This window comes from Triticum dicoccoides, chromosome 5A, assembly GCF_002162155.2.
Source record: "Triticum dicoccoides isolate Atlit2015 ecotype Zavitan chromosome 5A, WEW_v2.0, whole genome shotgun sequence".
NCBI classification, from domain to species: domain Eukaryota; kingdom Viridiplantae; phylum Streptophyta; class Magnoliopsida; order Poales; family Poaceae; genus Triticum; species Triticum dicoccoides.
The window spans coordinates 604,052,867-604,067,177 of record NC_041388.1 but is presented as its reverse complement, the minus strand read 5'-3'; positions in this window follow the sequence as shown (position 1 = coordinate 604,067,177).

Here is a 14,311-nt window from a genome sequence, read left to right as displayed (position 1 = left end):
TCCACACATTGGGTGCGTCCTATGAGGGCCGGCCTCCTCCTCCCTCCATCCTTTATATATGTGGCCAGGGGCACCCCATAGACACAACAGTTGATCAGTTGATCTTTTAGCCGTGTGCGGTGCCCCCCTCCACCATAATCCACCTCGGTCATATCGTAGCGGTGGTTAGGCGAAGCTCTGCGTCGGTAGCATCACCATCACCGTCATCACGCCGTCGTGCTGACGGAACTCTCCCTCGAAGCTCTGCTGGATCGGAGTTCATGGGACGTCACCGAGCTGAACGTGTGCTGAACTCGGAGGTGCCGTACGTTCGGTACTTGGATCGGTCGGATCGTGAAGAAGTACGACTACATCAACCGCGTTCTCATAACACTTCCATTTACGGTCTACGAGGGTACGTGGACAACACTCTCCCCTCTCATTGCTATGCATCACCATGATCTTGTGTGTGCGTAGGAAATTTTCGAACTTACTGCGTTCCCCAACAGTGGCATCCGAGCCAGGTTTATGCGTAGATGTTATATGCACGAGTAGAACACAAAGGAGTTGTAGGCGTGGGTATATACATATTGCTTGCTGAGGGAGTCCTGGATTAGGGGGTGTTCGGGTAGCCGGACTATACCTTCAGCCGGACTCCTGGACTATGAAGATACAAGATTGAAGACTTCGTCCCGTGTCCGGATGGGACTTTCCTTGGCGTGGAAGGCAAGCTTGGCGATGCAGATATTCAAGATCTCCTACCATTGTAACTGGCTTTGTGTAACCCTAACCCTATCCGGTGTCTATATAAACCGGAGGGTTGTAGTCCGTGGGCAATCAACTCCATATGCAACAATCATACCATAGGCTAGCTTCTAGGCTTTAGCCTCCTTGATCTCGTGGTAGATCTACTCTTGTACTACCCATATCATCAATATTAATCAAGCAGGACGTAGGGTTTTACCTCCATCAAGAGGGCCCGAACCTGGGTAAAACATCCTGTTCCCTGCCTCCTGTTACCATCCGGCCTAGACGCATAGTTCGGGACCCACTACCCGAGATCTGCCGGTTTTGACACCGACACTTGCCGTCACTAGTTGATTCTTGATTCAGCGGCATTGTTGGATGAAGCGGCCCTGACTGACATTATGCGTACGCTTACGCGAGACTGGTTCTACCGACGTGCTTCGCACACAGGTGGCTAGTGGGTGTTTGTTTCTCCAGCTTTAGTTGAATCGGATTCAATGAACAGGGTTCTTTCTGAAGATCAAAAAGCAATCACTATACCGCGTTGTGGTTTTTGATGCGTAGGTAAGAACGGTTCTTGCTCAGCCCATAGCAGCCACGTAAAACTTGCAACAACAAAGTAGAGGACGTCTAGCTTGTTTTGCAGGGCATGTTGTGATGTGATATGGTCAAGACATGATGCTAAATTTTATTGTATGAGATGATCATGTTTTGTAACACAGTTATCGGCAACTGGCAGGAGCCATATGGTTGTCGCTTTATTGTATGAAATGCAATCGCCATGTAATTGCTTTACTTTATCACTAAGCGGTAGCGATAGTCGTGGAGGCAATAGTTGGCGTGACGACAACAATGCTTTGATGGAGATCGAGGTGTCAAGCCGGTGACGATGGTGATCATGACGGTGCTTTGGAGATGGAGATCACAGGCACAACATGATGATGGCCTTATCATATCACTTATATTGATTGCATGTGATGTTTATCCTTTATGCATCTTATTTTGCTTAGATAGACGGTAGCACTATAAGATGATCTCTCATTAAATTTCAAGGTATAAGTGTTCTCCCTGAGTATGCACCGTTGCAACAGTTCGTCATACCGAGACACCACGTGATGATCGGGTGTGATAAGCTCTACGTTCACATACAACGGGTGCAAGCCAGTTTTGCACACGCGGAATACTCGGGTTAAACTTTACGAGCCTAGCATATGCATATATGGCCTCGGAGCACTAGAGACCGAAAGGTCGAGCATGAATCATATAGTAGATATGATCAACATAGTGTTGTTCACCATTGAAAACTACTCCATCTCACGTGATGATCGGACATGGTTTAGTTGATTTGGATCACGTGATCATTTAGATGACTAGAGGGATGTCTATCTAAGTGGGAGTTCTTAAGTAATATGATTAATTGAACTTTAATTTATCATGAACTTAGTACTGATAGTATTTGCATAACTATGTTGTAGATCAATAGCTCGCGATGTAGCTCCCCGTTTATTTTTGATATGTTCATAGAGAAAAACTATGTTGAAAGATGATAGTAGCAATGACGCGGACTGGGTCCGTGATCTGAGGATTATCCTCATTGCTGCACAGAAGAATTATGCCCTTGATGCACCTCTAGGTGACGGACCTATTGCAGGAGCAGATGCAGACGTTATGAATGTTTGGCAAAGCTCGGTATGATGACTACTTGATAGTTTTGAACGCCACAGAGCATATAAGATGTTCCAAGAGCATAAATTTGTATTTCAGACTCATGCCCGAGTCGAGAGGTATGAGACCTCTGACAAGTGTTTTGCCTACAAGATGGAGGAGGATAGCTCAACCAGTGAGCATGTGCTCAGAATGTCTGAGTACTACAATCGCTTGAATCAAGTGGGAGTTAATCTTCCAGATAAGATAGTGATTGACATAGTTCTCTAGTCACTATCGCCAAGTTACTGGAGATAACTTCAAGAAGAATGGCAAGCAAGTTGCCACTCCCATGAAGAAGCCCAAAGCTAGACCCAAGCCTGAAATTGAGTGCTTCTACTACAAAGGAAATGGTCACTGGAAGTGGAACTGCCCTAGATACTTGGCGGATAAGAAGGATGGCAAAGTGAACAAAGGTATATTTGATATACATGTTATTGATGTGTACTTTACTAGTGTTTATAGCAACCCCTCAGTATTTGATACTGGTTCAGTTGCTAAGAGTAGTAACTCGAAATAGGAGTTGCAAAATAAACAGAGACTAGTTAAGGGCGAAGTGATGATGTGAGTTGGAAGTGATTCCAAGGTTGATAAGATCACCATCGCACATTCCCTATACCTTCGGGATTAGTGTTGAACCTAAAATAAATGTTATTTGGTGTTTGCGTTGAGCATAATATGATTGGATCATGTTTATTGCAATATGGTTATTCATTTAAGACAAAGAATACTTGTTATTTTGTTTACATGAATAAAACCTTCCGAGGTCATACACCTAAGGTGAATGGTTGATTGAATCTCGATCGTAGTGATACACATATTCATAATATTGAAGCCAAAAGATGTGAAGTTAATAATGATAGTGCAACTTATATGTGGCACTGCCGTTTAGGTCATATTGGTGTAAAGCGGATGAAGAAACTCTATGCTGATGTGCTTTTGGAATCACTTGATTATGAATCATTTGATGCTTGCGAACCATGCCTCATGGGCAAGATGACTAAAACTCTATTCTCCGGAACAATGGAGCAAGCAACTGACTTATCGGAAATAATACATACTGATGTATGCAATCCGATGAGTGTTGAGGCTCGCGACGGGTATCGTTATTTTCTGACCTTCACAGATGATTTGAGTAGCTATGGGTATATCTACTTGATGAAACATAAGTCTGAAAATTTGAAAAGTTCAAAGAATTTCAGAGTGAAGTAGAAAATCATCGGAACAAGAAAATAAAGTTTCTGTGATCTGATCGTGGAGGAGAATATTTGAGTTACGAGTTTGGTCTTCATTTGAAACAATGCGGAATAGTTTCGCAACTCAGGCTACCTGGAACACCATAGTGTAATGGTGTGTTCAAACGTCATAACCGTACTTTATTAGATATGGTGCGATCTATGATGTCTCTTACCGATTTATCACTATCGTTTTGGGGTTATGCATTAGAGACAGCTGCATTCACGTTAAATAGGGCACCATCTAAATCCGTTGAGACGACACCATATGAACTGTGGTTTAGCAAGAAACTAAGCTGTCGTTTCATAAAGTTTGGGGCTATGATGCTTATGTGAAAAAGTTTCAACCTGACAAGCTCGTACCCAAATCAGAGAAATGCGTCTTCATAGGATACCCAAAGGAAACTGTTGGGTACACCTTCTATCACAGATCCGAAGGCAAGATATTCATTGCTAAGAATGAATCCTTTCAAGAGAAGAAGTTTCTCTCGAAAGAAGTGAGTGGGAGGAATGTAGAACTTGATGAGGTAATTGTACCTTCTCCCGAATTGGAAAGTAGTTCATCATAGAAATTAGTTCCAGTGATTCCTACACCAATTAGTGAGGAAGCTAATGATGATGATCATGGAACTTCAGATCAAGTTACTACCGAACCTCGTAGGTCAACCAGAGTACGGTCCGCACTAGAGTGGTACGGTAATCCTGTTCTGGAAGTCATGTTACTAAACCATGACGAATCTATGAACTATGAGGAAGCAATGCTGAGCCCAGATTCCGCAAAATGACTTGAGGCCATGAAATCTGAGATGGGATCCATGTATGAGAACAAAGTATGGACTTTGATTGACTTACCCGGTGATCGGTGAGTCATTGAGAATAAATGGATCTTCAAGAGGACGATGGATGCTGATAGTAGTGTTACTATCTACAAATCTTGAATTGTCACAAAATGTTTTCGACAAGATCATGGTGTTGACTACGATGAGATTTTCTCACTCGTATCGATGCTTAAAAGTCTGTCCGAATCATGTTAGCAGTTGCCGCATTTTATGAAATCTGACAAATGGATGTCAAAACTGCATTCCTTAATGGATTTCTTAAAGAAGAGTTGTATATGATGCAACCAGAAGGTTTTTTCAATCCTAAAGGTGCTAACAAAGTGAGCAAGCTCCAGTGATCCATTTATGGACTGGTGCAAGCATCTCGGAGTTGGAATATATGCTTTCATAAAGTGATCAAAGCATATGGTTTTATATAGACTTGCGGTGAAGTATGTATTTACAAGAGAGTGAGTGGGAGCACTACAACATTTCTGATAAGTATATGTGAATGACATATTGTTGATCGGAAATAATGTAGAATTTTCTAGAAAGCATAAAGAAGTGTTTGAAAGGAGTTTTTCAAAGAAAGACCTCGGTGTAGCTACTTACATATTGAGCATCAAGATCTATAGAGATAGATCAAGACGCTTGATATATTTTCAATGAGTACATACCTTGACAAGATTTTGAACTAGTTCAAAATAGAACAGTCAAAGAAGGAGTTCTTGCCTGTGTTGCAAGGTGTGAAGTTGAGTAAAGACTCAAAACCCAACCACGGTAGAAAATAGAAAGAGAATGAAATGTCATTCCCTATGCCTCAGTCATAGGTTCTATAAAATATGCTATGATGTGTACCAGACCTATTGTGTACCTCACCATAAGTTTGGAAGAGGGTACAATAGTGATCTAGGAGTGGATCACTGGACCGCGGTCAAAAATATACTTAGTGGAATAAGGAAATGTTTCTCGATTATGGAGGTGACAAAGAGTTCGTCGTAAAGAGTTACGTCGATGCAAGCTTTTGACACCGATCTAGATGACTCTAAGTCTTGATCTAGATACATATTGAAAGTTGGAGCAATTAGCTAGAGTAGCTCCGTGCAGAGTATTGTAGACATAGAAAATTTGCAAAATACATACGGCTCTGAATGTGGCAGACCCATTGACTAAATTTCTCTCACAAGCAAAACATGATCACTCTTTGGGTGTTAATCACATAGCGATGTGAACTAGATTATCGACTCTAGTAAACCCTTTGGGTGTTAGTCACATGGAGATGTCAACTAATCACATAAAGATATGAACTATTGGTGTTAAATCACATGACAATGTGAACTAGATTATTGACTCTAGTGCAAGTGGGAGACTGAAGGAAATATGCCCTAGAGGCAATAATAAAGTTGTTATTTATATTTCCTTATATCATGATAAATGTTTATTATTCATGCTAGAATTGTATTAACCAGAAACTTAGTACATGTGTGAATACATAGACAAACAGAGTGTCACTAGTATGCCTCTACTTGACTAGCTCGTTAATCAAAGATGGTTAAGTTTCCTAGCCATGGACAAAGAGTTGTCATTTGATAAGTAGGATGACATCATTAGATAATGATGTGATTGACTTGACCCATCCGTTAGCTTAGCACGATGATTGTTACAGTTTCATTTCTACTGCTTTCTTCATGACTTATACATGTTCCTCGGACTATGAGATTATGCAACTCCCGAATACTGGAGGAACACCTTGTGTGCTATCAAACGTCACAATGTAACTGGGTGATTATAAAGATGCTCTACAGGTGTCTCCGATGGTGTTTGTTGAGTTGGCATATATAAAGATTAGGATTTGTCACTCCGCGTATCAGAGAGGTATCTCTGGTCCCTCTTGGTAATGCACATCACTATAAGACTTGCAAGCATTGTGCCTAATGAGTTAGTTGCGGGATGATGCATTACGGAATGAGTAAAGAGACTTGCCGGTAACGAGATTGAACTAGGTATGAGGATACCGACGATCGAATCTCGGGCAAGTAACATACCGATGACAAAGGGAACAACGTATGTTGTTATGCGGTTTGACCGATAAAGATCTTCATAGAACATGTCAGAACCAATGTGAGCATCCAAGTTCCGCTATTGGTTATTGACTGGAGATGAGTCTCGGTCATGTCTACATAGTTCTCAAACCCGTAGGGTCCGCACGCTTAACGTTCTGTGACGATTTGTATTATGAGTTATGTGATTTGATGACCGAAGTTTGTTCGGAGTCCTGGATGAGATCGGGGACATGACGAGGAGTCTCGAAATGGTTGAGACGTAAAGATAGATATATTGGAAGGCTATATTCAGACATCGGAAAGGTTCCGAGTGATTCAGGTATTTTGTGGAGTACCGGAGAGTTACGGGAATTCGTATTGGGCCTTTATGGGCCATACGGGAAAAGAGAGAAAGGCCTCAAGGGTGGCCGCGCCCCTTCCCCATGGACTGGTCCGAATTGGACTAGGGAAAGGGGGCGCCCCCTTCCTTCCTTCTCCTCCCCCCTTCCCTTTTTCCTATTCCATGTGGGAGGTGGAATGAGGGAGTCCTAGTAGGACTCCACACATTGGGTGCGTCCTATGAGGGCCGGCCTCCTCCTCCCTCCATCCTTTATATATGTGGCCAGGGGGCACCCCATAGACACACAAGTTGATCAGTTGATCTTTTAGCCGTGTGCGGTGCCCCCTCCACCATAATCCACCACGGTCATATCATAGCGGTGCTTAGGCGAAGCCCTCCATCGGTAGCACTATCATCACCGTCATTACGCCGCCGTGCTAACGGAACTCTTCCTCGAAGCTCTGCTGGATCAGAGTTCGTGGGACGTCACCGAGCTGAACGTGTGCTGAACTCAGAGGTGCCGTACGTTCGGTACTTGGATCGGTCGGACCGCGAAGACGTACGACTACATCAACCGCGTTCTCATGACGCTTCCGCTTACAGTCTACGAGGGTACGTGGACAACACTCTCCCCTCTCTTTGCTATGCATCACCATGATCTTGCGTGTGCGTAGGAAATTTTTGAAATTACTGTGTTCCCCAACAACAAAAGGAAAAATCAACCGAGCCTCCATACAGCAGGGCCCTAGCCGTGAGCATGTTTGAAGACGTCCCTCCTACCCAGGCCAACCTATTGGTCACTTCCTTAAGAATTTTTTGCACTTCTCTTTTCTGTAGCACATCCCACGAATCCAACAAAGGACATAAGGAAAAGATTATGTCAGTAGGATCTTTAGGCAAAGAACTTTGAAAGCAAGATTTATTTCTTTCTTTCCAAATCGACCACAAAATAACAGCCGCACCAATAGATATAACCACTCTATCTTTCCCAGCGTGAAAATTTTGGTCCTGCTTCTGATGTTCGCTAAAATAGGCAAAAGACTCTGCTCATTCCAAATGATTTAACTCGTAAGTATTGTGAGTGAAGCCATCAAGAGGTACTGATGTTGCATGAAATGTTGATCTATCTATTTTTTATTGAGTGCCCCAAAGAACGAGATACGGGAGGCCTATCCGTTTCTTGAACATCCTTCATGTAGGATCAAGAAGTGAAGTCTAGAGGGGGGTGAATAGACTCTAATCAAGAAAAGTTCCAGTGTTTAATTTCTTTAGGTTTAAGTAGAGTTTTGGCGCAAGTTTAAACATTCACAATACATATCAGGCAAGCATGACAAGAGTATATGAGCAGCGGAAAGTAAAGCATGCAAGTTGCAAGAATGTAAAGGGATGGGATTGGAGTGTGCAAACGCAATTGGAGACACGGAGATTTTTGGCGTGGTTCCGATAGGTGGTCCTATCGTACATCCACATTGATGGAGACTTCAACCCACGAAGGGTAACAGTTGCGCGAGTCCACGGAGGGCTCCACCCACGAAGGGTCCACAAAGAAGCAACCTTGTCTATCCCACCATGGCCGTCACCCACGAAGGACTTGCCTCACTCAGGTAGATCTTCACGAAGTAGGCGATCTCCTTGCCCTTGAAAACTCCTTGGTTCAACTCCACAATCTTGACGGAGGCTCCCAAGTGACACCTAACCAATCTAGGAGACACCACTCTCCAAGAGGTAACAAATGGTGTGTTGATGATGAACTCCTTGCTCTTGTGCTTCAAATGATAGTCTCCCCAACAAATGGTGTGTTGATGATGACTCTCTCACATGATTTGGATTTGGTGGAAAGATGATTTGAGTGGAAAGCAACTTGGGGAAGGCTAGAGATCAAGATTTATGTGGTTGGAATGGAATATCTTGACCTCAACACAAGTGTAGGTGGTTCTCTCTCAGAAAATGGATGTTGGAAGTGTAGGCATGTTCTGATGGCTCTCTCCAAGAATGAAGAGTGGGTGGAGGGGTATAAATAGCCTCCACACAAAATCTAACCGTTACACACAAATCACCAAACTCGGTGGGACCGAATCATACAACTCGGTCAGACCGATTTAGTTCAAAATGTGACCGTTAGGGTTTTCGGTGGGACCGACATGTTCAACTCGGTGGGACCGATGTGCTAGGGTTAGGGTAAAGCCTTATCTCGGTTTGACCGATTACACAAACTCGGTGGGACCGATTTGGGTAATAAGCAAAACAGAGAGTTGGCCAAGCAAATTCGGTGGGACCGATTGCATGTCTCGGTGGGACCGAAATTATTGCAATAGGCAACAGAGAGTTTGCAAGCCCATCTCGGTGAGACCGAGATCCCATCGGTGAGACCGAATTGATTAGGGTTTCTGGCAGTGGCTATGTAAACTAAACTCAGTGGCGCCAGATAGAAAGTTTCGGCAGGGCCGAGTTTGACTTTTGGTTTGGGACATATATGGATGTGAGAAAGTAGTTGAGGGCTTTTGGAGCATATCACCAAGCACTTTGAGAAAGCAAGCCATTGAGCAACACCTCACCCCCTCTTAATAGTATTGGCTTTCCTATGGACTCAATGTGATCTTGGATCACTAAAATAAAATGTAGAGTCCTGAGCTTTGTGCTTGAGCCAATCCTTTGTCCTCAACATCTTGAAGGGGTTCCACATCCTCTAGTCCATGCCACTCCATTGTTGAACTTATCTGAAACATACTAGGTAGAAGCTTTATTCCAACAAGAGATATGTTAACATTAATTACCAAAATCACCCAGGGAGCACTTGTGCTTTCACTTCACTAGTAGAAAAAACAAGCACTAGCAGCTGCCAATGAAGAAGGTTACATTCACACGTGACAAAGCCGCCTCTGTTAAGCCCGCGGAGACGGTTGGAAATCAAAAACCGCTTCTAATAATCTACGGAGGCGGTTTGAAAATCATAACCACCTCTAGTTCAAAAGTATTTGAAGCGACTTCATTTACAGAACTGGATGTGTTGTGGAACACCTATGACTTATGTTCACCAGTGCCCGCGTTATTTTCGTTACCCCCAGATTTCTACCAAGCATAGAGCACTTGCTATTATGTCCGTTACCGTGATGTGTAGCCATGCTCACCGCCGTGCTCTGTCTCCCCGTGTCCACCATCAAACCGATCCAAACAAGTGAGGTTAGGGCTCGTAACCCCCACACCTCCTCCTCCTCGACGACGTCATGGTTCTAGCCATTGTCGGTGCTGTCAAGGTTGTTGAAGCCACCACCGCCCTCCACCTCCACCGCCTTCGCCTATGATTCAGGGCATGAGGAGCTCGGGTCAGTGGCCGGGGCGGCGACCTCTGTCATGATTTGAACTACGCATAGTACGTGGGACCATGGCTCGGCGACGGCGACTGTGGATCCGCGATTTGAGGCCCGCGTCGGTGGATCTAGATTGGAATTTTTCATGTGGTCTGTTGTCTAGGGTTAGGGTTAGGGGCGGTGGATTCCATTTATAGACGACCGGTTGTTCTTATAATCATCGTGCTGTTTCGAATTTGTCCACACTGCATATGCTTCATCTTCTTTATAAAATGAAAACTACTTCATCTACTATGTAGAATGCAAACTGCTTCAACTTCTTTGTAAAATGCAAACTGCTTCAGCTTCAGCTAAAATAGAAACTGCTTCAACTTTTGTTAATACGAAACTTCTTCAACTTCTTTGTAGATTGCAAACCGCTTCAACTTCTTTTAAAATGAGAAGTGCTTGCTTCAACTTCTGTTAATATGGAAACTGCTTGGATTTGACTTAATATGGAAACTACTTCGACTTTTCGTAGATGAAGTGCTATGTGGTGTACTTAAGGAGGCATCCAGGAGTCGATAGTTCATGGCAAGAATAATTACTGGCTTGGATCCCTCTTCAATAGGAATAGCATGCGAATAAATGGAGGGATCTATTCACATCTTTCATCGAATATCCCAACACCTTATGGTGTGTTCATAGCACCATCAATAGTTTCTCCTTCTCGTTTCCTAAATGATTAGCATTAACAATAATAGGGAAAAAATTTAGCTCTATCCATTAATCGTACCTCATCCCTTAGGTAAGAGTTTAAGAATATGAGGGGGTAATTCCTCATCTCCTTTTCTGTCAAGAACCTCATATGTTTTTATTCAGGTGGGGGCTGACCACACGGGAGTGGCATCCATGACCATTTCAATCTTTTCCTTCTCCTCCTCTTTAAATAGATATTCAGGTTTCACCAAGACCCTTTCAACTTCATCTTCTAGCGTTTGGAGATGAATTTGAACTAATTGATTTAATTTTAGCTCTTCTTTTTCATGGGACACTCTATGGTACGACTTGTTCATTACGACAGAGAAGGGAAATTTAATCATATCCTATCCCCACTCATGGAGATAGTTTTGTTTTTTAAATGCTCCTTCAACATTTAGAAGAGAGGTTCCAAAGACAATAGGACAATCTTTATCCCAGGAAATCATCAACACAAAATTTCCAATAAGATATATGAGTGAACTGATAATAATGTTGACATCCTTGAGGATGCCACAAGGTGATCTAACAGTCTTATGTGCAAGCTTAATAACCATGTCAGTTGGCTCAAGAGTACGTTGAGAAATTTTATCATAAATTTTGCATAAAGACTATAAGGGATAATATTGACTAGAGATCCAAATCACACAGACCATAATAAGACTTTCTACCAAATGAGCATGACAATATTTGTTTACATGTATCTTTACCTTCAGTGCACCCTTTTCAGTTAGGAGGCGGAGTGGCTTTGTTCATTATTGCTTCCACCATGTAGATTGCTTTTGATCCCTGTTATGTTTCACGAACCCTTTACCTGGTATCTGGCAAAAATCAGAAATGTCTTTCAAGATTCGTAAAGCAGGGCCAGTTTCAATATTAACTTCATGATGAAGATTTTTCATCTTCGCTGATTTGGAGAAGAATTTAATACTATCATAACCAGAATCAATCTTTTTCTTCTCTTTCGAACATAGGAGCCAACTTCGAGCATTTTGGCATCCTATCAAGCAACCCCCAAGCTTGGGAAATATTAGTGCCCATGAAGGATCCTTGGGAAGTGCTACCTCTTGAGCTTGCGTTGATTTTCCCCGAAGAGGAGAGGATGATGCAGCAGAGTAGCGTAAGTATTTCCCTCAATTTTTGAGAACCAAGGTATCAATCCAGTAGGAGGCCACGCTCAAGTCCCTTGTACCTACACAACACAAAGAGCTCAACGCAACCAACGGTTGTCAATCCCTTCATGGTCACTTACGGAAGTGAGGTCTGATAGATAATATTTTTGGTATTTTTGATATAAAGATGCAAAGTGAAAAGTAAAAGGCAAAGTAAAAACAAAACAAGATTAAAGTGATGGATATTGATATGATGAGAATAGACCCGGGGGCAATAGGTTTCACTAGTGGCTTCTCTCAAGAGCATAAGTTTTCTACGGTGGGTGAACAAATTACTGTTGAGCAATTGACAGAATTGAGCATAGTTATGAGAATATCTAGGCATGATCATGTATATAGGCATCACGTCCATGACAAGTAGATCGAAATGATTCTGCATCTACTACTATTACTCCACTCATCGACCGCTATCCAACATGCATCTAGAGTATTAAGTTAAAAACAGAGTAACGCTTTAAGCAAGATGACATGATGTAGAGAGATAAATTAATGCAATATGAAATAAACCCCATCTTGTTATCCTTGATGGCAACGATACAATACGTGTCTTGCTGCCCCTTCTGTCACAGGGAAAGAACACCGCAAGATCGAACCCAAAGCTAAGCACTTCTCCCATGGCAAGAACTACCAATCTAGTTGGCCAAACCAAATGGATAATTCAAAGAGACTTGCAAAGATAACCAATCATACATAAAAGAATTCAGAGAAGATTCAAATATTGTTCATAGATAGACTTGATCATAAACCCACAATTCATCGGTCTCAACAAACACACTGCAAAAGAAGAAGATTACATCGAATAGATCTCCACAAGAGAGGGGGAGAACATTGTATTGAGATCCAAAAAGAGAGAAGAAGCCATCTAGCTAATAACTATGGACCCGAAGGTCTGAGGTAAACTGCTCACACTTCATCGGAGGGGCTATGATGATGTAGAAGTCCTCCGTGATGACGGCCCTCTCTGAGGGAGCTCCGGAACAGGCCCCAAGATGGGATCTCGTGGATACAGAAAGTTGCGGCGGTGGAATTAGGTTTTTGGCTCCTGTTCTGATCGTTTGGGGGTACGTGGGTATATATAGGAGGAAGGAGTACGTCGGTGGAGCACCAAGGGGCCCAGAAGGCAGGGGGCGCGCCCCTACCCTCGTTACCGCCTCCGGTACTTCTTGGAGTAGGGTCCAAGTCTCCTGGGTCTTATCCGAGAAGATAATCACGTTCCAAAAAGGATTTTTCTATTTGGACTCCGTTTGATATTCTGTTTCTTCGAAACACTGAAATAGGCAAAAAACAGCAATTCTGGGCTGGGCCTCCGGTTAATAGGTTAGTCCCAAAAATAATATAAAAGTGTAAAATAAAGCCCAATATAGTCCAAAATAGTAGATAATATAGCATGGAGCAATCAAAAATTATAGATACGTTGGAGATGTATCAGGAAGCAATATCTAATGCATGCTTGCTTCGTGCATCAAGGCTTCCATAAAAAATCACAATCAAGTAATCAGGGTAATAATATTCAGAACATTCAGAGAGTATATTATGGTACCTTATATAAGCGTCAACCCAACACTCACCCGGTCGTTGCCCAAAGCTACCAATCTTTATTCTTATTTTATATAAATTTCCCTGAGGATAAAAACAAGCGGTAACACAGATGATAACTTCCTCCAATCATTCTAGGTACATGCAGGCCGTTCTAGTAGCCATTTGCCGGCTTCCTTCTCAAGAGTATAAGGAGACAATTTTTAGTTTAATTTCTTCTTGAGTTAGATCCTGCGACTGAAATGCCCCACTTGTAATTTCAAACTCTTTAATATGTAAATATGTACTTTTAGTTCCATCACCTTGGATTGGATTCTTTTTTAGCATATCAACCAACCGAGGATTTATCTCAATTTTTTACCAGTCGGGTTGGGGCCCATAGATATAAAATTTTCTCCTCAAGCTAGACCCGCAACAAGTTTCACACCTGCCTGGTAAATTTGTTTGTGTAAGACCATGGTTGCCTGCAACCTACAAAAAATATTAGGACACACGATAATTCAAAAATCAAAGAAAAGCCCAAAATCGCTCACCTCCCCGGCAATGACCTTAGAAAAAGCTTGATTCCTGCAAGTGCACAGGGTTTAGTTGTAGCCTTTTCGAAGTAACATAATCGGTCCCACATGGAGCACGGGAATTAAGTGTTGCCTCTTTTAGTGAATTATGGATTTGTGCCTGCAAGTAATTGTAGA